A 24691-nucleotide genomic window follows, 5' to 3' on the forward strand; every position below is an offset into this window, starting at 1 on the left:
AGGACATGGCAGATGGGTGGAGAAAATCACTTCATCTACAAAAGAGACACTAGTGACTCAGCTGGCTGAGTATCCTGAAGGAAAAAACACTTCACATTGTTCGTGCTTTCATCTTCATAGCACACAGAAAGCAACGGTAAACTAGATCACCCTGCACTCCGCCCAAGGAGCATTTGTTTGCTTTGCAAACTTTTATGTCTCCATCAATGATGAAACATCCTGTTCTGCCATTCCACACTAAGAGCATCTACACTACATACAATACAAAACTTGAGCAAAGTTAATTCAGTCATGGCTGATACTAAATAAGGCATAATATAATATAATATAATATAATATAATAAATATAATATAATATAATATAATATAATATAATATAATATAATATAAATAATATAATATAATATATACTGTCTTTAAGTTATTTTTACATTAATTTGAAGATTGAATGTGAAATTATTACAGTATAAAAGCATATTTAAAAATTTTCATGTTCAAGGGATTAATCGTCAATAATCCCAATTAATGTAATAAAAATGTGTATTAATATAGTTAATTGTTATAATATAATATAATATAATATAATATAATATAATATAATATAATATAATATATATAATATAAATATAATATAAAGTATTTGCAAACAGGCAAAATAAAATGATAATAATGTATCAGTAAAGTGGACAAAAGGTGTCTAGTATTACTTTTTACATTATGATTGGAACATGAGGTACATTTCTGAAGGATGACAGACCTAATTTCAAAATAATGAATACTATAAGAATGCATTCGGTTTTTTTATATCATAGAGCTATGCAAATGGGTCTGAAAGTTCTCAGAAACAATTACTAGGACAAAAAGCTTAAAGTTGCCACTATAGAATCTTGCACAGAACTTATTGACTAAAGGTGCAATATACTGACATTGTAAGGGTACATGAGAAAATGCACGTAGTGGGAAGCACAAACAACTTTATGTAGGTCATTAAAAATCAAAGATATATACAGCAAGTTCAAGAAAAAACAACATTGAGTTATCGGAGAATGAAAACTGCAAGGCGTGGGTGTAACTATAGATTGGCTGGGTAGAGCATGGGGCTAACAATGCCAAGGTCATGGATTTGATTCCCAGGGGAACACACATACACTTAAAGGTATTGCTTTACTTCACTGTAAAAGGCTGAATGAAAGTATAATTGACATAAACGCAATGAGAATGAGTGAGGGCATACATGTGGATAATGGTTTGCAGTAACAGGCTGGGCTCCTTCCCTTGGTCTTCAAGGCTACAAGGTTGACAGTGTATTCTTCCCAGGCCGCAGCCCTGTTGGTGGAACAACGTGATGGTACTGGGTAGTTGAGCTGTCATCCCTCCATCATTGTCCTTTGACTGCACAAGATTAAAAACACACACAAAAATATATCACATTTCACAATTCTGCAGAGAGTGCAGGCAGGCATGCAGTACATCTGCTCGAAACGACAGAGATTGTTTTCAGGAGGCAGTCGGCTGTGTAAACAAAGAAGCTGCTGGAATTTCAGTGTAGAGCATTCCGCCAGATGTTTGATGTATCGAATCGAGCCATGTTTTTCTCTCCCAACATCGCTTAGCAGAGCACTTTGGTGAGTTTTGATACATCGCGCCCCACAAGACATCAAGCTAACTTCCCCTGGAACGCTTGTGAAATCAAGCAATATCAAAGAGCGTGAGGCTTTTCAGAAGATGTGACTGTTCTAAAAAGCCTATTTCCTTTGTTTTTGTCCCATGACTCGCACCCATACTTGTCCTGCCCTCACATCATTACGATACTGTGAAATCAGGCTCTTATGCTTTGTAGGATTTAATCCACCGAGGATATGACTTCCACTTCTAATATGATTTCCCTAGAGGCTACCAGAGTCGGCTCTCATGCACAGTACTCTTAGCAGACCCTCTCACGATGGAAGATTGAAAGGCACCATGATCCCCCTGCCCTCAACCATCAGCTTCTTGTATTCAACTTCCTATCCCTTGAAAGAGGCTTTTGACTTTGTTTCCAAGGTATTTCTTCTTTTAGTCTAACAAAATGAGGGATCTATGAAACTCATGAACTCACTTTGCCAGGGCATAAGCTTATAGATTTTGTTGAAAGTTAAAGACAGTGGCATGAGATGCAGACTCTCAACACAGGACTGAATACTGCACTCTTCAAGAGTCCTAAAAACGTGTGGGCTATTACCCGACTGAGCTAACAAAACTGTCTACAAATAGATTTGCTAAATCATCCCCTGGCTAATGGAAATCCTTTGTGTGAACCATTTAAGTAAATCAATAATCCCCACTTTACCGGTTTCCATTACACACAAGCATACCTCTGATATGTCTTTTGTTGGAGGGATCTGTGTTTACAGATTCAGTGGACTGGGTCTTATAGTAATGCTACAACCCAACGAAGTAAACAATGCCTCAAGGAGCTCTAATGCATATTTGTTATACTGTACATGGGGAGAGATGTTTCACCTCGATGTGAAATGACAGGTATGTTGCACAGGAGACATGCTGTTTTGCATACGGCGATGTCTCCCACAGCTATTTCATATTGAGGCACCAAGCACAAGCCCCACATTTTGTTGGCATGCAGGAGCTGTAAGTTTTTCTTCTGTCTGTGAGGGTGCAGATTTCACATGCTAAAAATGGCTTGTCCTTTCTCCAGGTGGAAAATTTGAAAGGGGATTAATGAGAAAATCTTTGCCTGGATGTATTGTGTTTCTGCCATGATACAAAATAATTCTCTTTCGAACAAGAACAGATTGACATTTTATCATGCTGAGAGGCATCTGTCAGAAACTGAATCATCTTTTGGCTTCAAAAAGCATTAATTTATCAGCTGTTTACAGATGTCTGTCAAAGCCTTACATTGCAGTTTTCTTGTTTACTGTTGTCGAACTACAAGGTGGTAAAATGCTACAAGATTCCAGAACCTTAGTGTTGTTATGCCAGAAGCTACGGCAGGGGCAGAACCAAATGAAGCGTGACCTTTTAAGGAAAGCCTTACCTTGGGAATGAAGCTTATTTCCCAACCATCAAACAAGTAGTCTAAGGGTTGCCACTGAACCTCCACGGACGTCTCCATGATGGATTTGAAGAGTAAACCGTCTGGATTCGTGAGATCTAAAAGGTACAGATTGATGCATTATTGGCCTCCGTCTTGTGTGTGTTCAATAAATCAACATTTTTCTCAGCTAAGGTGGATCTTTACTCTCTGCTTTTAGCTCCATAAAAGGAGAGCAGTGGATTCAGAGAGGTTCACTTTGCAGACATATTCAGGATTATTTTATTTTTCCCAGATATTTTAAACATGCAATGCTTCTTTAATAGTTTACATTTATTGTATAAAGGAGGCAGTCGGGAAACCCAAAGAATAGAAGTCGGGAAATAGCATTACAGTTATTTCAAAATACACACAAGTGAACCTCCAGCCCTTTCAGTGTCAATGATTGTAAGAGCCTCAAGAGGGTTCGAAAATGATATCCTGGAAACTAAATAAAACACTATTTCTGCTGGGAGTGTTCTGCTTCTTCCATGTATATGATGACTTTTAAAGGTTTGTAAGAAAGTGATAATGTACTGTCATACAATAAGTATTACTAAACAATCTCTGTCAGTAGTCAGACTATTTTAAAAATTAAAAACACAGTAGAGCAAAAAAATGTATTAAACAAACTTTAAAATGTTCAGCTATAGATTATATGTAGTAATATTACAGAAATTAAAACACAGCATAGTCTTCAGTATTTGAATCTAATACGAATTGATTCTTATGAAAGATCCAAAAGTGATTCAGTCAAGAGCAGTGAACGAGTTTCTCTTTGTCTTTTGTTGTTTGATTAACATTAATGCCACAGACAGTAGCATATAAATTAGGTTGCTGTCCCTTTAAGACCGTCTGCACATATCCAATATACTCAAACTGGTTTTTACCCAACTGTATGTATAGAACACAAAGCCAACTGTGTTTACATAAGTACTCCACATGACAGATATTTTGATATAATTATGCATATATCTGACAATTCAAGCACTATAAGACAGAAAAAAAATCTGACTTTGCGATTGCATGCTGTCTAAGAGAGGCGCTTTTTGTGTTTGCGCATTGTGTCATTGCATTGAGTTCTTTAAATCTAACATCTAGCACTTCACACTCTTAAATTTTTCATTCATACATGCATTTTTTATATCTCTTAGGTGTATATACATTTTAATGTAGTACAATGCTATGGCAAAATCTTTGACGATAGACACTTTATACTATGGTAACGATATATACCGCCATACCTCCCAGCCCTATTGTTTTTACTGTAATTTTATTGTTCTCTTTCTTTCCTTCCTTACTTTCTCTATCTATTAATTCCTTCCTTGCAATATGTTTTCTTGTTACTAACTGCACAGGATTTTGGCTACTGCAACCAAAATGAGCTTCAAATGCAGAAAATGGGCAATAATGTTCAAAAAGTCTAATCTTTGTTAGATTACAGAAATTATGGCTTCACTAGTTGAATATCTCAGAAGTCTAAGCAAGATCTCGATGCCTGCCAGATGCCACATGCAAATAGCAATTTCTTTCAAATTCATTAAGTTCCAATTATCTTTATTATCGGTGAATGACCTGCAAAAATGTAAGAAAACAGAAGGCCAGACTGTGGTGCTTTATGACTGTCTGTAGAATGCCCAACTGGCATTTCACAAATAATGGAATGTTTGTTATGATGTGTTCTATTCTAGGCTGAGGCATTTTGCTCAAGGCTGACAGGCAGTGACTGCATTCGAAAGGCCCTCTAGCATTTTGCCAATCTGGCACTGCTACTTACCAGGTGGTGGGTGTCTAATCATATCCTGTTGGCAAAGACAGCCAGTTGTTTCTCTGAAGAAACAACATGAGGTATGTGTGTGTGTGTGCAAATGTGACTGTGAAGGAGTGTGTAATCTCTCATCCAGGTCTATTAAACCTGGGTCATGCTTGGGTAACAACAATGCACTTACAATGAAAATGTCAGATACAAGCTCTATGCAAACACCTCAGACATTTCAAAAGAAAAAAAATAGCCTTATCTGACCAAAACACAGATGTTCTTGGAATAAAAGAGCTCTCAGGAGAGAAGTGCACTCACAGGTGGAGACTAAGGTGTTCAGTGGGGCACTGATGATGTTGTCGATCACCGCGTACACATTGATGTTGTACTCCAGACCCGGCTCCAATCCTTTGATGGTGGTGTTGGTAACATTTCCTGGGACTCGGATCTCCAGTTGGACTCCACCAGGGGTTGTGGGTGCGTAAGTGATGAGAAAGTCTGTCAGGATCACAGGCCCCTCCCACTCCAGATCAATGCTGTTCTCGGACACTCCCCGAACTTGCAGATTCATAGGAGGTGACACTGTGTATAAAAAGAATGAGGATATCACATGAAAATGAATCATTCTGATCAAAAAGCAATCATTCTGAGGAGACGGGAAATACAAGTTATCTGATGTGATCTCAGGCAAATCACACTGCAAAGTGTTTTACTACTTCTCCTCATATACTTTTCAAAAAAAGATGAATAGATAGAATCATCCAACATTGATGTTTCTGAATGTAGTGAGCTTGAAAAAGAGATGGAGAATCCCATTTGAGCTACCCAAGAGACTATGAAACAACCAGGGTCTCCAGAACACACTAGAGTTCCTCCTGAGACTGGGCTCATAGGAGTAGCTATAAGTGGCCCATAGGGAATTACTAAGGACTTGAGAAAGCAATTCAGCTACTTCCACACGAACAGGACAGACTGGCATTCCTTCTGGTCCCCCTCTACAACAGACCCCTCAAAACAGAGAAAAAAACGTCCCAGGGTGCATACTTAGCAAAATTTATAACTCCAGCATCTGTGCTTTTCATACATATCTAGTTGCTAAGCTTTTATTTTCAAGGAGGAACAAGAATCTAGGAAGTGGAGCACAGATATTTAGATACAGTCTTAAAAAAGGGAGCAAAGGCCTTTCCAACTGGATGCTTATCAGTTTCCACTTTTCACAAGAAACTCTCATCACTTACAAACGTGAAAACTGACATAAATTATTTGAAATGTCTTTCTATAACAATAAATGTATTATGCATAATCAGTATATATATTTCTGGGATATTAAGTATAATCAGGAAATGTTTTCTATTTAAATTATATATATTTAAAGTCACACACACACACTTTATATAATTCTACATATACATTTAAAAGCATTAGCACAACATTACTGATTTTCAATCCAAATATATATATATATATATATATATATATATATATATATATATATATATATATATATATATATATATATATATATATATATATTTGCGAGTTGTGAGTTGATTTTTTAAAATGTCATTCACCATGGATTTCAACAGATATTTCTCAATCCATTTAAACTGGATTCTATCTCAGCTTTGTATAAATGCATTAGTATTGGCAGCCTTGCTTGTCTAGATTATGTACTGACACGTACTGAAGCAACAATATGTCAGCTAACAGTCTTTCAGAATGACCTATAACTATGTTTTGGTGTAGAGAAGTGTGTAGAGAATAATGTCATGACTATTTTTGTTAAATCATAGCCAAAAGACTTGTTAAAAGTAGGTGTAGTGCTATGTTAGGGTTTGCAATTACATTTTAAATATCACTTCATTTAAACTATTTGAAATTTTCAGAAACTTTTCATCTCATCTTATTTCCTTCATTACTTCTTCCCCCACCATCGCTACCTGTTTTCAAAATACTTTTTGCTTATGATTTCATCGGCCTAATGAAACAAGAAAATGGGATAGAGCAACTGAGAGGAAAGCAATATCCTAATTTATTCCCTTGATAATATGAAGACCTAAGAGAGCAGAAAATCTTCTGAAGCTGTGTGGAGAGTAATAACTGAGCAGCCACTCGCAGTATTCCAACACCTCTCACAGACAACACCCCACTATTTTCTCCTAATTGCAATGAAATAAGCAATTTTGCCTCTATTCAGTCTTGCAGAAAATGAGAGGCAGAGAACTGGGCTGGTAATATGATTTGCCCTTCCCTCTCCCTCTCATGAGATGACAGCTGTCTTCGACGATGTGGGGTTTCGCCAGTCTTTTCCACGAGCTAGCCGTGAACCTGGGTAAGCGTGATGGAGAAATTGCTTTGGCCTGGTTAAGATGACACATCTTTCCCTGTGAATGTGACTTTTGACAAATGAATGGTGTTACACTGTGAGTTTTCACAATTTTTACAGCTGGAGGAGTTGGGGGCCTACTGTGGGGTTGAGCATCTGTTGTGTGTGCCTGCAACTGGGGAAACAGTTACTTATCTTCCCAGAAAACACTGATATTGGAAAGAAACTATACCAGTTGAATATCACTAGCTTGTTTAACTTCAATTGACTTAAACACTTTGAAAGAGAATGTATCCTCTGAAAATGAGGTTCATAAACAAGCTTTTGTTAGAGCTCAGTTTCCTCTTTGGTGGATTATAAATGCTTAAAGAACACCAAGCTTGTCAGAAATTAAAAATTCACTTATATATAAGGCAGAATATGTGAATTATCCACAAACTCATTTTTTTTTTTGAGGAACCATATTTGTACTGCTTCCACTAAGTCTATATAGCAAAGTGTAATATATATTATAATGGTAAAACAATTACAAACTTCTACTGTACATGTTGTCTTTAATTAAATGCAATGTACTATATATACTGTAAACACACACACACACACACACACAGATTTAACAGAACAACACATGATAATAATTTTGCAGCAAATTTAAATGACCATTTAAATGACATCTATTTGAAATCTATTCAATATTTAACAAGACAACAGATGTACTGTTTCCTTTCAGGAAAAAAAAAACATATTGTTAAAATTATGGAAAATAGGAAAAAACAGTTGCCTTAAAATGTCTATGTGTCAAACATTACATTTGATCATATTTTGTTTATATTAATTGCATCTTTTCTTATCAGTTGTGTACATGTATGGGCTTTATGTTGCATTGTTTCTTTAGTTCTATTTTCAATATATTTAAAGGTACAAAGCAAGTTTAAGTAGTAGTTCAGGCAGGTAGATATATTGAAATGATATCAAGTAATAAAATAACTGTCAATATAACATTAATTTTGTGTGAATAATTTTGGGTAAAATATAAATAGTAAAAAAAAAAATATGGCAGGGAATTTACACATTTAACCCATTTAAAATGAACACATTTAACACTTTTGATGCCCCCTTCTGAGCCAAAAATGATGTGTGATTAATTAGATTAATTAATCAGCACATCATGTAATTAATTAGATTAACAATATTAAGTGCATTTGACAGTCCTAGAAATACTAAATGCAGGAAATAAATGTCTGAAACCCATAAGTTATGTCTACACATTTTCTGGCAACAAGAAGGGCTGGAAATAAGAATACACAAGGGTGTTTTTATATTGTATTCAACCATACACTGACCTGAAGCGCAGTCATCTCCTGTATATCCCTCTTGACAGGCGCAGAAACCATCCTTACACACCCCTTTCTGGCTGCAGTTATTAGCACAGAAGATGAGAGAGCAGTCTTCCCCCAGGAAGCCGGGTCGGCACTGGCAGGTTCCGTTCACACAGGTTCCTTGATCTGAGCAGTCGTTCAGACACCTGCCCAGCGAGCAGTCCTCCCCAGCATAGGCTTCCTCGCAAACACACTCGCCATCAATGCATAACCCCCTGTCAGAACAATCACCTGGACATCGAGGCTCTGAGCAATTCTCACCGCCAAAGTTACGGTCACATACACACTCGCCTTCGATGCAAATGCCCTGGCCAGAGCAGTCATCTGGGCAGCGGGCTTCAGAGCAGTTCTTGCCAAACCATCCTTCTTCACAAACGCACCCACAAACCTCCATGCTGAACGTGCCATGGCCACACTGAGGGACGAAGTCGAACTGACCTAAGATTGAACAAATGTGAAAAGAAAATTCTGTCATCTTTTGCTCAATCTAATACCATGGAGAAATAAAAAAACAAAACAAATGTTAAACTGAATCATGAATCATTCAAACTGGATTGGTGGCCTGAAGAAAGAAGAAAGGAATTCATAAAGGTTTGGAACAACTTGTGTGAGTTAATGATGATAGAATTTTCATTTTTAGGTGAAATATCCTTTCAAGTATATAACAACTTAGACTACAGGCTGTTCCTTACACAAAGCAATCAGTATGTGTTCTGAAAGAAGTCAGACCACTCTTATCATTGTGTTTTTTATCACTTTCTGTATCCAGGACACTCTTTTAAACATGTCCCTAAAAATGTCTGCATTTTCCTCAGAGGAAACCAAGTCAAATAGGTTTGGAGCAAAACAAGGGTGAGTAAATAATTACAGAATTCCCACTGGGTGAGCTATTCCTTTAATTTCCATCAGGTTGGACTAAAATTAAACTTAAGAAAAATAAATGAATAAATAATTCTGAGGCAATATCTTGCAATCTTATTAGCTCCGGTGCATGTAGCTTGGTTTGATTCAGCAAACAGAGGACTTATCAAAGGCTTGAGGGGGAGACCTCTCCAGCAGCAGTGCTGTAATTAATCTAGTTCACAATCTAACCTCATTTGTACAGCTTAATATGACTTTCCCTTCACTACTGCAGTGTTTCAGCTGTTTTTAGCTGCCCAGGAGGGGCTACACAGCCAAGGTTTGCAGGTGTGAATCCACCCGAGTACCCCTTTGAGACGTTAAACAAGCACAACAGTACCAACTTCAACAGTTCTGTCGTCCCTATGGGTCAATGCACAATGTAGCTTCTACTTCACTTAGCACTGCAGTCACATCATAACCGACAGAAGGACCAGGATGCACTTTGTTTCATCCACCAGGTACAATGAGCCTAAAGCTTTGAAACAGATTCAGTATTAAAGTAGATTTTAGTTTGATTAAGCCATTATAAAACAGAGACACAACCTGAGCATAATACATCCATGATATTTAATAATGAATATTGATTTACAGCAGAACATATTAACTTTTTAATTCAAATTTCTTTGCATTATGTGCCATCTGGGAGTTCCGATGAATGATTCTTAGATGATACTTCACTAATTCTGGGCTATATGAGTCTGTCTGAGAAGCAAGTTTTTAATTAAAATGAGTCTTTTTCTCTCTTTTTTTTTACTTAGTTTTAGCATATTTTAGATAGTTTATTAAAGAGAAAGTTATTCCAGCAAAGAGCCGTCAGTGATTTTCTCTTTTTGTCAATATTGCTGATTAATAACCTCTATTTACCTTTGTTTTGTACATATGTGTAATACAAAGGCCTGTGATAAATTAAATTAATACACTACTATTCAAAGATTTGTGGTTGGTAAGAGTTTTTAATGTTTTCAAGACATCTACTCATCAAGGCTGCAATTATTTGATTAAGTCTACATATTTTTCCCCCCTTACATATACTTTATATATATAATTTACTACTGTGATGAAAAACATTACATTTTATAATGCTGCAGGATGTGGGAGCAATGTGCATCCATCTTAAAATCTAAAACTCACCCATAACAGAGCTCTCTCCACAGCAGCTGGAGCTACACTGTGCTCGAAGCAAGGATACCTCCCTCTCCAGCATCTCTATACGGTTAGCCAGCTGTTCCATGGCGACAGCCGCAGGATAAGCACAGGCCTGCTTTGGGATATTGATGCGATGGGTGAAAGTCACCTGGCTGTCCGAGTCCACTGTCTCTTCTGTGTACTCTGTCGGCATCTTGTCACTCCCAGCTGTACCTTTGTTTGACCCTGGCCCTGGTATCATGTCTAGCTCCACTGAACAGAGTGACTCTAGAGGTACATTGATGTTGTATACATGATTGAAGATCATGGCCTGGGTCTGGTTGTTAGAAGGACCCCCACCTTCGGCAACCTGTCGCCTCACCCTTGTGGTCCTTACTAGTTTGTTGGTGGGGTTAGGGACAGCTTGAATCCCAAAGAACAGTAAAGCCAAGCTCACCATTGAACCTTTTATTGCCATGGTGCACCCCCACATCACAACTCGGGCACTAGGGTGAGATCATCAACTCCTCAAATAGAACTCTGATTGGCCCTGTGAACAAGAAGAGACCACTTTTTAGTACTAGAGAACAGGAACGAAATCAGCAGATAGCACTATATAACACTACAAATATGATAACACAAACGTTATATTCATATTTCAGAGCAGTATAATTAATCCTGGGTACACTTGTGAGATGACGAAAACATGATAGAAGGGTATTATCCGATTAACAGCCAATCATGACTCTGCCTTCTCTCATGTGACTTTTCACCTATACTGGCCTTTCAAAAGTAAAGGGAGGCCAAAGAGGCTCTGTAAAAACGGTAGTATTATTGTAGAACAGTGATGCTTTCAATGTCGCAACTGTTAAGTTATAATACAATTTTAAAGCACAACATTTATATGACTAAAAGATGAAAACTGGAAACATTAAAATAAAAGTTAGTCATACATATCTTCATAGTAAATAAATAATGCTAAAATTAAACTGTTACACAAGGTTTGTTTATTTATTATTTTTTTAATAGGTGGCACAACCTCCTTTGTCCCTGAGGGAAAATATTATAATGTTTAGCTAATGCTTCCAGGACAAGTAATTCTTGCAATTCAATCAAATGTAGACAATGTTAGTCTGATGACATATAAATCGGCATAATTCAAAAGAACAATCTTGAGAAATCCAAATGTTTATGGGAAGTGCAGCTCTTATCTCACACTGGTCCTGTTTCATCGGGCCCTTTTTACTGTTGAGCCCTGAACCTAGTAAAGCCAAATTATTAAAGATTTGATATTTTTTGCTATAATTATTTTCTGAAAACCGTAGACATTAAACCCAGAGGCTTTCCCTACATCACGAGAACACTTGAGTAATTCGACTGGGAATTTTGTTGATATACAGTTCAATGATTTAGTAGAGACCAAGCTATGGAATTTTCTTTAAATCTTTCTTAATCCCTTATAAGCAACAGAACTCAAGACAAGAGCAAACTGTAAAATGAATCACACCTGAGCCAGTCAGACTGACAACTGGGCTTTGGGGCTTATGGCTATGGCAGACATAGACTTCCCTACTGAAGAAACTTTTTTTGTCACTGTTCAATCACCTGGATAAAAGTAAGAGACTTTAATGTAAATGTGTAATGCTCTATTATGTCTTATAGGAAAATAATTCATACATAGAGAACAAAGCATCCATCCGTCCAAATCACTTCACTTTAAACTATCTACTTCAGATGAATTACTAAAATTTACTGAATACTGTATATGCCACAAAATAACGGTAAGTTAACTGAATGCTTGCGTGTAGTCATATATTCCTGTCACAGTGTGGCATCTTATTTTTATCTGTCGGAGCTTGAGGGTGTGTCTAAGAGGCTCGCTCTCATTTTATTTGTGGCACTGGACCCTGGAGCAGGTGGCTCGTTAATGCCGCCTCCATCCTGCCTCTTACTTTATGAGTGGCAAACTTCGCACAGAAGGGGTCTGACATTACACTACCAATTTTACCCCCACACATTCTACAGAAATACAGTCTGATGAAACAAACAAACAAACAAACTCTTTGGCAATTGTTTTCATCATTGGACCAGATTTGGAGAAATTTAGCATTACATGACTTCTGCAGTGAATGGATGCTGTCAGAATGTCCAAACAGATGATAAAAGCATCTCAGTAACCCACAAGTAATCCACACAACTTCAGCTGACCAATTAACTTCTTGTGAATTGGAAATATGTATGTTTGTACAAAATAAATTCATTATTAAGACTGAAGACTGGACTCATGTGGATAACTGCAACATTTTTATCAGGTGTTTCAGCTCTGATGGCACACATTCATTGCAGAAGATCCATCGGTGATCAACAAGTCATGTAATGCTACATTTCTCCAAATGTGTTCCGATGAACAAATAAACTCATGTACATCTTGGATGACCTGAGGGGGAGTAAATTCTTGTAGCAAATGTTAATTTTTGGATGAGCTAATTCTTAAGCAGTCCAAAAATATTATTGTCCCTTAAGTGTTGAATTTTGAAAAATGTCTTTCCTATGGTCTAGTGTTTTCTCTAACGGAGAAGATTAAAGAGACTACAGAACTACAGAGAGTTTGCAGACCACTGAAGAGAGCATCACCTCTCTCTCTCATGAATCTTTTTTTTTTTTTTTTTTTTTTTTTTTTTTTAAACACGCCGCCTTCAAAGTAGAAGTCAGACCAGGTCACGCAGACATCTCTGCATTTCTTCTGTTATGATGGGCTGATGGGAAACTTTTCTTTGATTGGAGATCTTGGAAATGCCAAGCAGCCCATAGCCTTTGAAGAAAATGTGTGCCATCACACTGAATGACGAAGAGTCTCAATTATTAAATATGACAGGGAAGACCACAGGGCCCTTTAACTGTGCACTTTTCCCAATTTCCTACTTTACTTTTGAACAGCACATGTTTCTTGCTGGGATTTTTCTTTCAGCCACTTAATGGTTGTCCACATTGTAGAACCACAATCAGAACTGACAGTGCAGTGAATGTTGGGAACACAGCTGTTTTCAACACTAATAATAAAAATAAAAAAATACATTTCTCGTATTACAGTACTGTATGTGACACGGAAGACTGGAGTAATGGGTGCTGAAAAATTAACTTTTCCATCACAGGAATGATATTACAATATAGAAAACAGTTATTTTTGAATGCATTAACAAGTTAACAAAAAATAGAAAAAATATGAGATTAATCATGATCAAATATTTAAATCGCTCACTGTTGTTATTGTTAACTAAAATATAAAAAAATTGAACAACTTGAAGTACTAAAATTACTAAAATAATAAAAGCTAAATATAAAAAACAAAAAATACAATGACTAAAGCACATACAGTATCAAAATTACTAAAACTTAAAACGAAAGTTGAAAATCTAAAAATAAAAGCTAATTCAAAAGACACTGAAATCGACTGACAGCTGTATAGTTAAAATGTCCCTAAATTCTCCATGGAAACTAACTCAAAATGTAATATTGTGTGTCAAGCTAAGAAATTAAAGATTTTTTTCAAAGATTGGTCTGCAAATGTTCTGTTTCAAATGAATGAAAATTATGGAAAAACACATGGTGAAAAGAGATATTGTTATAACTAAGGAAAGAACAATGGGATCATTATTGCTTGAATTTCACATTTAAAAAGCTGATGTAAAATCCTGTAGCGTATAATCCCTGTCCCTTGTGATTTAAACAGCATTATCTGCTTTGTGGTAAAGGCTCTTGTTGCTGATGATGAGCATTGACCTTCTTTAGACCTCCTTTAGAACTATGGTAAGTTATACAGAGAGTTGTGGTTGCTAAGCACAATAGTATTATTATAAAAATTTTTTTAAATAAAATTATTTTAAAATTATTTAAAGAGACAAAGTTAAAGAAATTTACAATGTTAAAGAAAGATTTTAAGAATGCAAAGCAGTTTCTTCTCATTGCTGAAAAGAGCTTCACCATCATTTGGTGAGATGACATATTCTCGTTCTTTAAAATAAAGAATCTTCTGAATCTTCTGAAAACTTATGATGAGCTCATTTTCACCTGCAGGACACATCATCCATTCATCATCCATTCTTCAGGGAACACAAATACACCACTGATTAAAATGTCAGGGCCGAAAACATGAATAAACGTATTTCATGATATCAGATAATTATGGCTTTTCCAGATGTTCAGGTGACATGACTTCAGCGATTTGTAAGCAGTAACCTGATAGTGCTGGTAACTCTACTGTGTCCTGTAGAAAAATTCTCCTATGGTTCAGTAAATGCTAGTTGTGTTCTTAAGCCATGAGAGGAAAAGCAGAGGACTTTAAAAACAGTACTTGCAGAGCAGAGTTGTGATAAAGACATGTAGCCCACGTGACATTAGGGCATCAGGAAGTCAACAAAAGCATTAACCTCTCGCCAAGATAACAGTTCGGAATTTCTATTGGCTTCGCATTGCATTTGGAAAAACCTTGTTGAAATTGGAAAGATAGCAAGGAATATTACTGTGCACCATCTCTTTAAAAGCTACAGTGCCAACATGATGTAAACAGTCTCTAACTGGTCTTAAAAAGTGAAAAGGCCATAATAGATGAAGCTGGATAAGCTAACTTTGAAACCGCGACAATGTCTGCCTGACACAGTTTTAGTCGAGAGTGAAGACTTCTGATTTCTGAGCAAAATAACAGACACAAGGCTTCAGTGAAATCCTTTTATTTTTTCTTTCTCTTTTCTCATATTTTCAAAACATCCAAGTCAGTTTTCTAGTTCACATTAAAATGAGAACAGGTTTTCACAACATAAACAAAAGTCTCTTTGCATCAGAGCATGACTCTGTGTTTAATCATTCATTTAAAGTGTACTGAGTGGCAGATCCAGGCAGACAAATTTCTCAGATCAAAATTCACTTCTCTATCACTCATCAAATTTCTCTTGGTTCCACTTTATGCTTAATTTAACTGTCTATAAGCGGGTTACTCTATTTCCCCTGCCTGTTGTCAGTTGACACATGCTTAAGTAGTCTGCACATTATAAGTGTATAAGTATAGGTCAAGTTAGTTAAATATTTTATGCAGTTGGAATGTCAAAGACTGATTTTTTAAAAATAGATTCATCATATTATTTAACTGTACACTCTTAAAAATAATGGTTCTTAATTGCCATTGATACTTCCTTGAAGAACATTTAACATTTAGGGAACATTTCCATTCCACAAACAGTGGAAAAAAAGGTTCTTTAGATTATTAGAATGTTCTTTATATTAAGCAAAACAGTTATTTTAAGAACTGTTCACTGAAAAGTTATTTGGAGAACCTAAAATTGTTTTTACTGGTGTCAACTGCATTGTTCATTGTTCAACTATTGTTAAGCTACGGTTATGAAATAGTGGAAACACTTTATTTCGATATACAGGTGCTTCTCAATGCATTAGAATGTCGTGAAAAAGCTTTTAAAATTTAAATAAAATGTATTTCAGTAATTCAACTCAAATTATTAAACTTGTGTATTAAATAAATTCAGTGCACACAGACTGAAGTAGTTGAAGTCTTTGGTTATTTTCATTGAGATGATTTTGGCTCACATTTAACAAATTATAATACTTCATAAGACCAATAAAAAAAAACATTTTTAGTGAATTGTTGGCATTCTGGAAAGTACTCAGTACTTGGTAGGGGCTCCTTTTGCTTTAATTACTGCCTCAATTAGACGTGGCATGGAGGTGACAAGTTTGTGGCACTGCTGAGGTGGTATGGAAGCCCAGCTTTCTTTGACAGTGGCCTTCAGCTCATCTGCATTGTTTGGTCTCTTGTTTCTTATTTCCCTTTTGACAATAGCCCATAGATTGTCTATGGGGCTCAGGTCTGGTGAGTTTGCTGACCAGTGAAGCACACCAACTTTTGGTGCTTTCGGCAGTGTGGGCAGGTGCCAAATCCTGCTGGAAACTGAAATCAGCATCTATAAAAAGCTGGTATCCAAAACATAATGGACCAACACCAGCCGATGACATTGCACCCCAAATCATCACAGACTGTGGAAACTTAACACTGGACTTCAGGGAAATTGGGCTATGAGCTTCTCTACCCTTCCTCCAGACTCTATGTCCTTGGTTTTCAAATGAAATACAAACCTTGCTCTCATCTGAAAATAGAACTTCGGACAACTGGGCAACAGTCCAGTTCTTCTTCTCTTTAGCCCAGGTAAGACGCCTCAGGAGTGGCTTAACAAGAGAAATACGACAACTGTATCCACATTTCTTTGACACGTCTGTGTGTGGTGGCTCTTGATGCCTTGACCTCAGCCTTAGTCCATTCCTTGTGAAGTTCACTAAAATTCTTGAATCAATTTCGGTTGACTATCCTCATGATGCTTTAGCTCTTTCGGATGGTTTTGCATCTTTTTTCCTTCCACTAAACTTTCTGTTAATATGCTTAGATACAGCACTCTGTGAACAGCCAGCTTTTTTTGGCAATAATTGTGTGTGGCTCCTTGTGAAGGGTGTCAATGATTGTCTTCTGGATAACTGTCAGATCAGCAGTCTTCCCCATGATTGTGCAGCCTAGTGAACCAAATCTTTGCAGACATTTTTAATTGATTAGTTGATGTGGCATATTCTAATTTGTTGAGAATTGGTGGGTTTTTGTTAAATGTGAGCAAAATCATCACAATTAAAAGAACCAATGACTTAAACTTCTTCAGTATGTGTGCGTTGAATTTACTTAATACATGAGTTTCACAAATTTGAGTTGAATTACTGAAATAAATGAACTTTTCACGACATTCTAATTTATTGAGAAGCACCTGTAGTCCACTTTAGACATTCTATAAGCAACTACAAGTAACTTGGCAAGTACATGTAGACTAACTCTTATTAGTATTAGCATTAACAGAAGTTTTAGTAAAATGTCTATTAGCAGACTGTCCACTAACACTCTAATGACTTGTAGTTCACATGTAGTTGCAAAGTTACTTATAGTTATAATGTCTAAAGTGGACTTGACAGTAGTTGAACTTCTTTAAATCATGATTAACTTGTAACTTCAAAAAGTACCATTTCAAAGCAGTTTCCGGGTCTTAAGTCTTCCCTTGTTTGACAAGGTGTTTTCAGCTGGCTGGAATGTATCTGGCAGGAGGTTAGTAGAGTTCTTCCTTTATTTCAAGTTTGTCTAATCTAGTGTTGCTTTGTCACGTCTGAGAGAACATGCGGAGCAGTTCCCCTAATAGGCAGCTACGCCTCATCCATCTCTTTATCCCTCTCTGAAGAGACCTCTTTCTCTCTCTCTCTTTTTCTCTCTCTCTGTGTTTCTCAATTTCTCTTACTTCGACATCTATTTTTCCTGTGGTCTCTTATGCTTGCACTGGCTAGACTGACATGAATAGATGTCTGTGTTACCTGTACTAGGAGCCATACTATGACTTTGCAAGGTGAGTGTTACCCTCAGTCAGACACAGACACAGGCGAAGCATTGGGGGTTCTGTAACCCCTATTTATGCAGGTTAATGTGCAAACACCTCGATGTAGAGACCCCTTCACACATGCTGGCCTCGGCCTGGCACACAAATACCCTGGCGAGAGAACTCAGCCCTGCAACATCACTATTCTGTTCTCATTATTCTGATGGTGCCTGCCAAATTGCCTTGTCTTTCAGGATCATTGGACACTGTTCATTTCCAGCACCTGCGACCCAGCGCGTTTTACTTCTCAGCCTCCTTCACGCTCACACTTTCAGAGTTCCCAAGGCTACATAAATTTAACTGTGTTGGTACATAAGGAAACCATGTTTAAAGAAGGCACAACGTGAAGGCCACACACCTTTCGACCAAAGGAGCTGTTAGCTGCCTCTACTCTGTCTCCAAGACATATGCATTTGTTATTCCATTATTGGGAATAGGCATTTGTTATTCCATGCAATTGCTGAAATTAATGAACATGTAGTTCTTGAAACTGTGGTTAATTAATTTACTAGACTGATATATTGATACTCCAAGTTTCTGTAAATAAAAAAAGTTTGAATCATATCATATCATATCATATCAGTATATTGTTCTAAAATATGGATAAACCATAATATTGTTTTTTTTTTAGTAGTCTTTTGTTTATGGTAGTATAGGCATAGTATATATGTATATTTTCAGCTGTCCATTTGTCCTTTCTCTGTTTGTGCCTGCCAATTTCGAATAGAAAAATGTTCACAAATTTTATGCTTGAGTTTTCATGTTCATTTCAGAACAAGGTGGGAAACTGTTGAGTGAAGACCTGGCTTGGAATTAAAGTTATACATAATCTAAAATCAAAATTATTCAAAAGGTGTGTACCGTCATGATGGTACTATTCTAAATGTAAAAGGGAAGACTAAGGAGTGTTTTCAACCACTCTTATGAGAAACCGGGAGGTAAAAATGCATGTCATCAGACCAAATCCTTCAAGTAAAGGGAAAGAGATGTTCAAAGACTTCATTTACATTCTAGAAGCTCCCCCGTGCACAAAATGTCAATCCAGTCCCTCAATCCACTCAGGCCTCAGAATAATTGCTCATAAAGTGCTCCACTATTCTCAGCATGCAGTGCTTCTAGTTCAAGAAAACCGCCATTCAAAAGTCAGACAAAATTCCAAATGGAAGAAATGGCTTGCATTTAATTCACGAGCTGAAACCAGAATAGATTTGCTGACACCTGACAGGATGTTGAATTTGAATTTGAATTGAACTGTCAGAAATAGGAATTTACTGAATACAATTCAAAGAAATGCAATATAGTCACATAAGACATAACAGAGAAATTTCAAAACAATGAACATAATGAACTTTCAAAACATTGAACATAATGAACAAATATATTCATGAGATTTAAATAAACAAATATATATCCCTAATATGCCACCCCACAACTAATTAAATAAACTAATTCAAACTGTCAAAACAGCACCACAAACTATCACATTTTCAAAATTCTACCACATATTTTGAGTGCATTTTAGCAAACTGTTTTTACATTTTACTGTAGTCTACTAAATTAAACTAACATATAAGTAAATATATAGATTATTCAAATCAAGTTTCAAAATAAGATGTTCATGAGTAATTCATACTGAAAAATTACTATTATTATGGTAAAGAATATAAAAAAAAATCACATTTCACATTTACAACAGTCCTTAAATTCAAATTTGCTACCTCAACTTAAATTCAGGAATTTAATTGGAACTTTTAAGACATTTTCAGTTTAATTCTTGATGGCACATAACCCTGCTGTTGACATTTCAGGCTTGTTTTTCTCTTTGTTGTCTTGAAAATAATGCACAGGTGTTTTTGTTTTGTTTTTATGCCAAAGGCTTGGTTAGAGTCAGACACATCATGATGATTTCTGGCAGTCCGGGCACAGTTGCACAACCCATTATGACCACAAAGCAAAAACGATTCACAAATAAAATGTAATTCCTTAACAGGAGTTTTCTGCTTTTGTTCTGGGTTATGCTTTGAATCGTTGCATCACTGAGAACAACGAAAGTCCTGTAATAATTGTGCAGAGCGAGTTTGGCAAGATATTAATTAATAAATCTTTCACAACTTTTCTGATATATCTGAAGCTTCTACTTCTCAGTGTTTGTGGTGATATCATTGCCTTTGCTCTCCCTATAACACAAATAGTTTCTCTCTCCTATATATCAATGAATCAAATAATTTATCAGGGGTCATGTTTGACAAGGAGCACAATTTCCTCTTTCCTTTAAGTGCAACCACCTCTGAAAGAGCTATTCTCTACAATCCTTCTATGAAGAATATTTACCTTTCATCTATTTCCCCTCACAACCCTCTATTTATTTTACTCCCCAAAATGACAGTTATTGTTGCACTTTCATAAAAGACAGAAACATCTCTGTTCTAAGATAGACAACAAAACACAAGCTACTTTCAGGGAGTATCAGAAAGAGAATGAATGACCATGTCAGAAAAAGCTTGAGTATTTTGATGATTTGTTTCCTTCTGAACTCTGACAGTACACCCGGTCACATTTAAATACTAAGTATATTTTCTATGTATGTAGCACCGCTTTGTCATGTTATCATTATTTAAAGTGCAGCTTTATTGTGTGTCCTTGTTCAAGGGTGACTTTTCCCTCTTTCTTGGCCTTTATTTCAGATTTAAAACAATATGGCTTATTTACCGTCCCGGTACATAATATCTGATAGGATAAACTTTATGTAATTTCACTGAAGAAACCATATGCGGCATAATTTATCTGGTTTCTGATATATATCATTGAGGTTTTAAAGTAAACATAGTGTGGTGGATTGAGATATCCACATTTAAAAGGAGGGAACTTCACATTTTATAGAAAGAAATAACTTAAAAGTTTGATTAGTGAAGTTATTTCATGAAATTATATATTTTTCTTAAAGCTGCAGTCCATAATGTTTTTTTGTGTGTGTTTAAAATGTACAAAACTTATAAAATAAGCTAATATACCATGAATCCATTTTCCAAACCATGTTACTGGCTTGTCCCGAATCACTATGTTACACCTATAATAAGCGTTTATATTAGGACTGTTTAGACTAGTTTGGGTAGGCACCGTTGCGGAGTAGCCCAGCACATGCGTGATTCTAATAAACATAAACAGAGAGAAGTAGCTCCGGCTAAAATTTTCTTCCGCAAGACGCACACAGTTCTGTTTATTGACCGCTAAAGCACCAAAAGTTACGGACTGCAGCTTTAATGTAATATGTACATTAGAAAAATAAACGCACTTTACAGTAACTGTGCCATCCTAGAAAAATAAAAGGAAAAAAAAAATTAAATTATAAAACACATTCATTTTTACATCACAGATATAATTTACAATAATTCCGTTTTTATTTTATGTTTGGAACTATAGCCCTTGTGAGCATATGAGATATATATTAGACACATTGGTGTAAGGTAGATCTTGTTAATAAAGTGAGATTGTGTACCCCCAGAGAAGCATATTTGGGATATACACATCCTTCTTAAAATGTAATAACTCAGTGATGGTCCAAATATTCACACCTTTTGTTTTCAGCACTGCCAAATAACCTTAAGTATTTGGTCTCTCTAATATATACACATTTATTGTATGTATATGGTTGTGTAAGCTGTCAGAAGAGATAAAACTTTAGATATAACATGAAGCATAAGGAAAAAGACAGGACTGTCCCAGATGGTATACCTGATACTGACAGATACTGAGAAGCTGATGGATTAGAGGGTGAAATCGGACATGCATTTCAGACTATATGACTCCCACACATTCAATATTGAGTCGCTTGGGTTCAGATTGATCAGGGATCTTTCTGCTGGTTTTTTTTTTTTTTTGGTCGCTGGATTTTGATCTTCCCCTGAACTTGAAACATATCTGTCTGAATAACATTACAAAGCCCCGGAGCCTCCACTGTCAGTTTTCACTTTCTCAGCCATCAAAATGAAAATTTATAGATTATTTCATGTTTATATAGAGACACAGGAAACACTTGAAAGTATCTCCTCTAGGACCTGATTAATTTCTTAAAAGTTAAAGTAAGGATGGTGGTGAGATGCCCTGTTGCAATTGGCACACTTATATTTAGGGGGCTTAAGCTTCCGTGCCTTTTATGTCAGCTCCTATAAAAGCTGCCAGGAAAAAAAAGATACATAAATCTGCTGTTTGATCTCTCTTTATGTTTGCCGGAAATAAATAAATCAATTCTGCCACAGGAAGGTATAGTAAATATAACCGTGGGAGGGCATATATGCAAGCATGCACTTGAGAATTCAGCAAGCAACGTGTTTTGTTATTGAATGAATCAGAGTTTTTGAACAAATCGAAAAGATTCCAAATGTGGGACCACCTCTTGCATAAGAAATATTGCCTATTCAGGTACACTTGAGCCCCAAGAAAGATTGAAGTCTTAGAATACATCTTGTTGTCTTTGTTTACGAGTGACCCTGGTAACAACAAACATGTTTTAGTTGTACATTATGAAATTTTATGAATTATTTTTTGGACATGCTAATGTCAAGGAAATATATACTTTTCCAAACATTAAGGGAATGCTACTTTTGATTGTTCTCTGAACATTCTGAAACACATAGTCCCATCAAAAAATTTATAAATAAATAAACAACAACAACAACAACAACAAAACATTTAGAAGGTCTGAGAACATCATTTGAAAGGTTCGATAGTTGATTATATATCTCTGTGTTGTGATTAGTGTAGTGTAGTGTAACATGCGCCTGCCATCCTTCATTTATGACTCATATTTTAAAGATGCTATTCTTAGAAGATTCAAACTAATTAACTGATCGACAACTGTAGGCAGCATGAGCAAGAGTTATCAGTGTCACCCTAAAGTGCACTCTTATCCACAGAGACCTGTGAACTGGTATCTCTCTTAATTCAAGCCATGCTAATGGCTCATTAATATGAGAGTCATGGGGCTGTCAAAGACATGGCACAGCACAGAGCTAAAGGACACTAATCCACATTGATTAGAGTTCTCAGATCAAAGGCTTCCTGCGCTGTCACTTCACCTCTATTCTCTCTTAGGCCCCGTCCACATGGAGACAGAGTTTACCCCAATCCGATCTTTTTTTTCCTCGTCTCAAGAAATATCCGCGTCCCGAAACCGCATAATGATGTAGTATACATGCCAGACCAGTATGTGGCGCTGTAATTCTGCCACAGAGATACACTAAAAACAGAGAAGAAGACTTGGACTATGCTCATAAACCTTGCGCGTGGTACACAAACGAACATGGAACAATACATTTATTAATCAGTGTTAATGTTAGTTAATATAAAGACAATCGTTCAGTGTTTGTTCATGTTTTTGTTGCTGTTACGTGACGTAGAGGTGTCTGACTAGGGGGGAGACGTGGGCTGATGACATCATCGTTTCAGAAAATATACGGGTTAGCCGTCCAGACGAAAACGCAAAGACGGCGTTTTCAAATTTATCCACTCTGGGACCCGGTTTCAAAAAATAGTGGTTTCACCTTATGAAAATGCCGGATTCATGTGGACAAAACGCCTATCCGATAAAAAATGTGTGCGTAGTCACAGAATCGCGTCTCCGTGTGGACGGGGCCTTACCCACTCGTGTCACAATTAGGAGCCCTCTCAGAGTTTCATTAAGATGTTAAAAATACCAAGTCGCCTCCCCCTCAAGGGACCTAAACACAGAGACTCAAAAATCCTCATTTACCATTGTAAGAAACAAACCGTGGCATCTCTCTGAACATTTCAATCAGGTGGAAATGCAGTGTGTGATAATGAGCTCATCATCCACCAGGGATGAAAAAGGTACATTTAAATAGCAAGAGAGAGGGTTTTTTCTTCTTCTTTTTGAGATTGCATATAGACTAAAAACAAATCTTAAGTGGGCTCAGCAGCAATAATTACAGGCTTTAAGTAAGGATTTTAAGTTTAAGTATTTTTAAAAATACACATTTGACACAAATAAGAGAGAAAACAGGAAATTATAGGAAATTCAAAAACACTGCCTCTTATTTATTTCAATTTTTATAAATAGTTATAAATCAAATATCAAAGCAAATTGTCATATTGTGTATGTGCGCGCGTGTGTGTGTGTGTGTGTGTTCTGTTGTTCCCTATGTTATAGGGATAGTATAACACCAGTAATTTTTGACCTTGTGGGGATATATATTTTTTTTGTTCAACTGCGGAAATAAGCTTATAAATCCTATACAGGATGATTTATTTTTTTATTTTTTATTTTTTTAAGATCTTTAGGGGTGGGGTTAGGGAAATGGGATTGAAATTCCAGTTTGTACAGTATAAAAACCATAACATCTATAGAATGTTCCCACAAAACATGGACAGACAACATACATGTTTGTGTTTGGAAGAAATACAGCTGGGAGAGATATATTAGCTCCCACATACTGAGTCTTATCGTACCTTAAGTGCCTGTGCTGATGCTCTTCCTGTCTCACCACACAGAAGGATAATCTGCGTCTGGAAGAAAGAGGAAGCACATCACTGAACTGAGCCATACATATGCATTCATACACACTCCCAGCAATCATTCATAAATTTACTTGTGAACATAAAACACATCCATGAAACAATCATACCATGACAACATTAATCTTT

At 36.4% G+C, this 24691-nt stretch overlaps 1 pseudogene; it reads right to left on the reverse strand.

The window, feature by feature from the left end:
* Positions 1 to 1234: 1234 nt before the first annotated feature.
* On the reverse strand, positions 1235 to 24691 carry LOC113074670 (tenascin-R-like; annotated as a pseudogene).

This window comes from Carassius auratus, unplaced genomic scaffold (assembly GCF_003368295.1).
Source record: "Carassius auratus strain Wakin unplaced genomic scaffold, ASM336829v1 scaf_tig00015292, whole genome shotgun sequence".
NCBI lineage: Eukaryota > Metazoa > Chordata > Actinopteri > Cypriniformes > Cyprinidae > Carassius > Carassius auratus.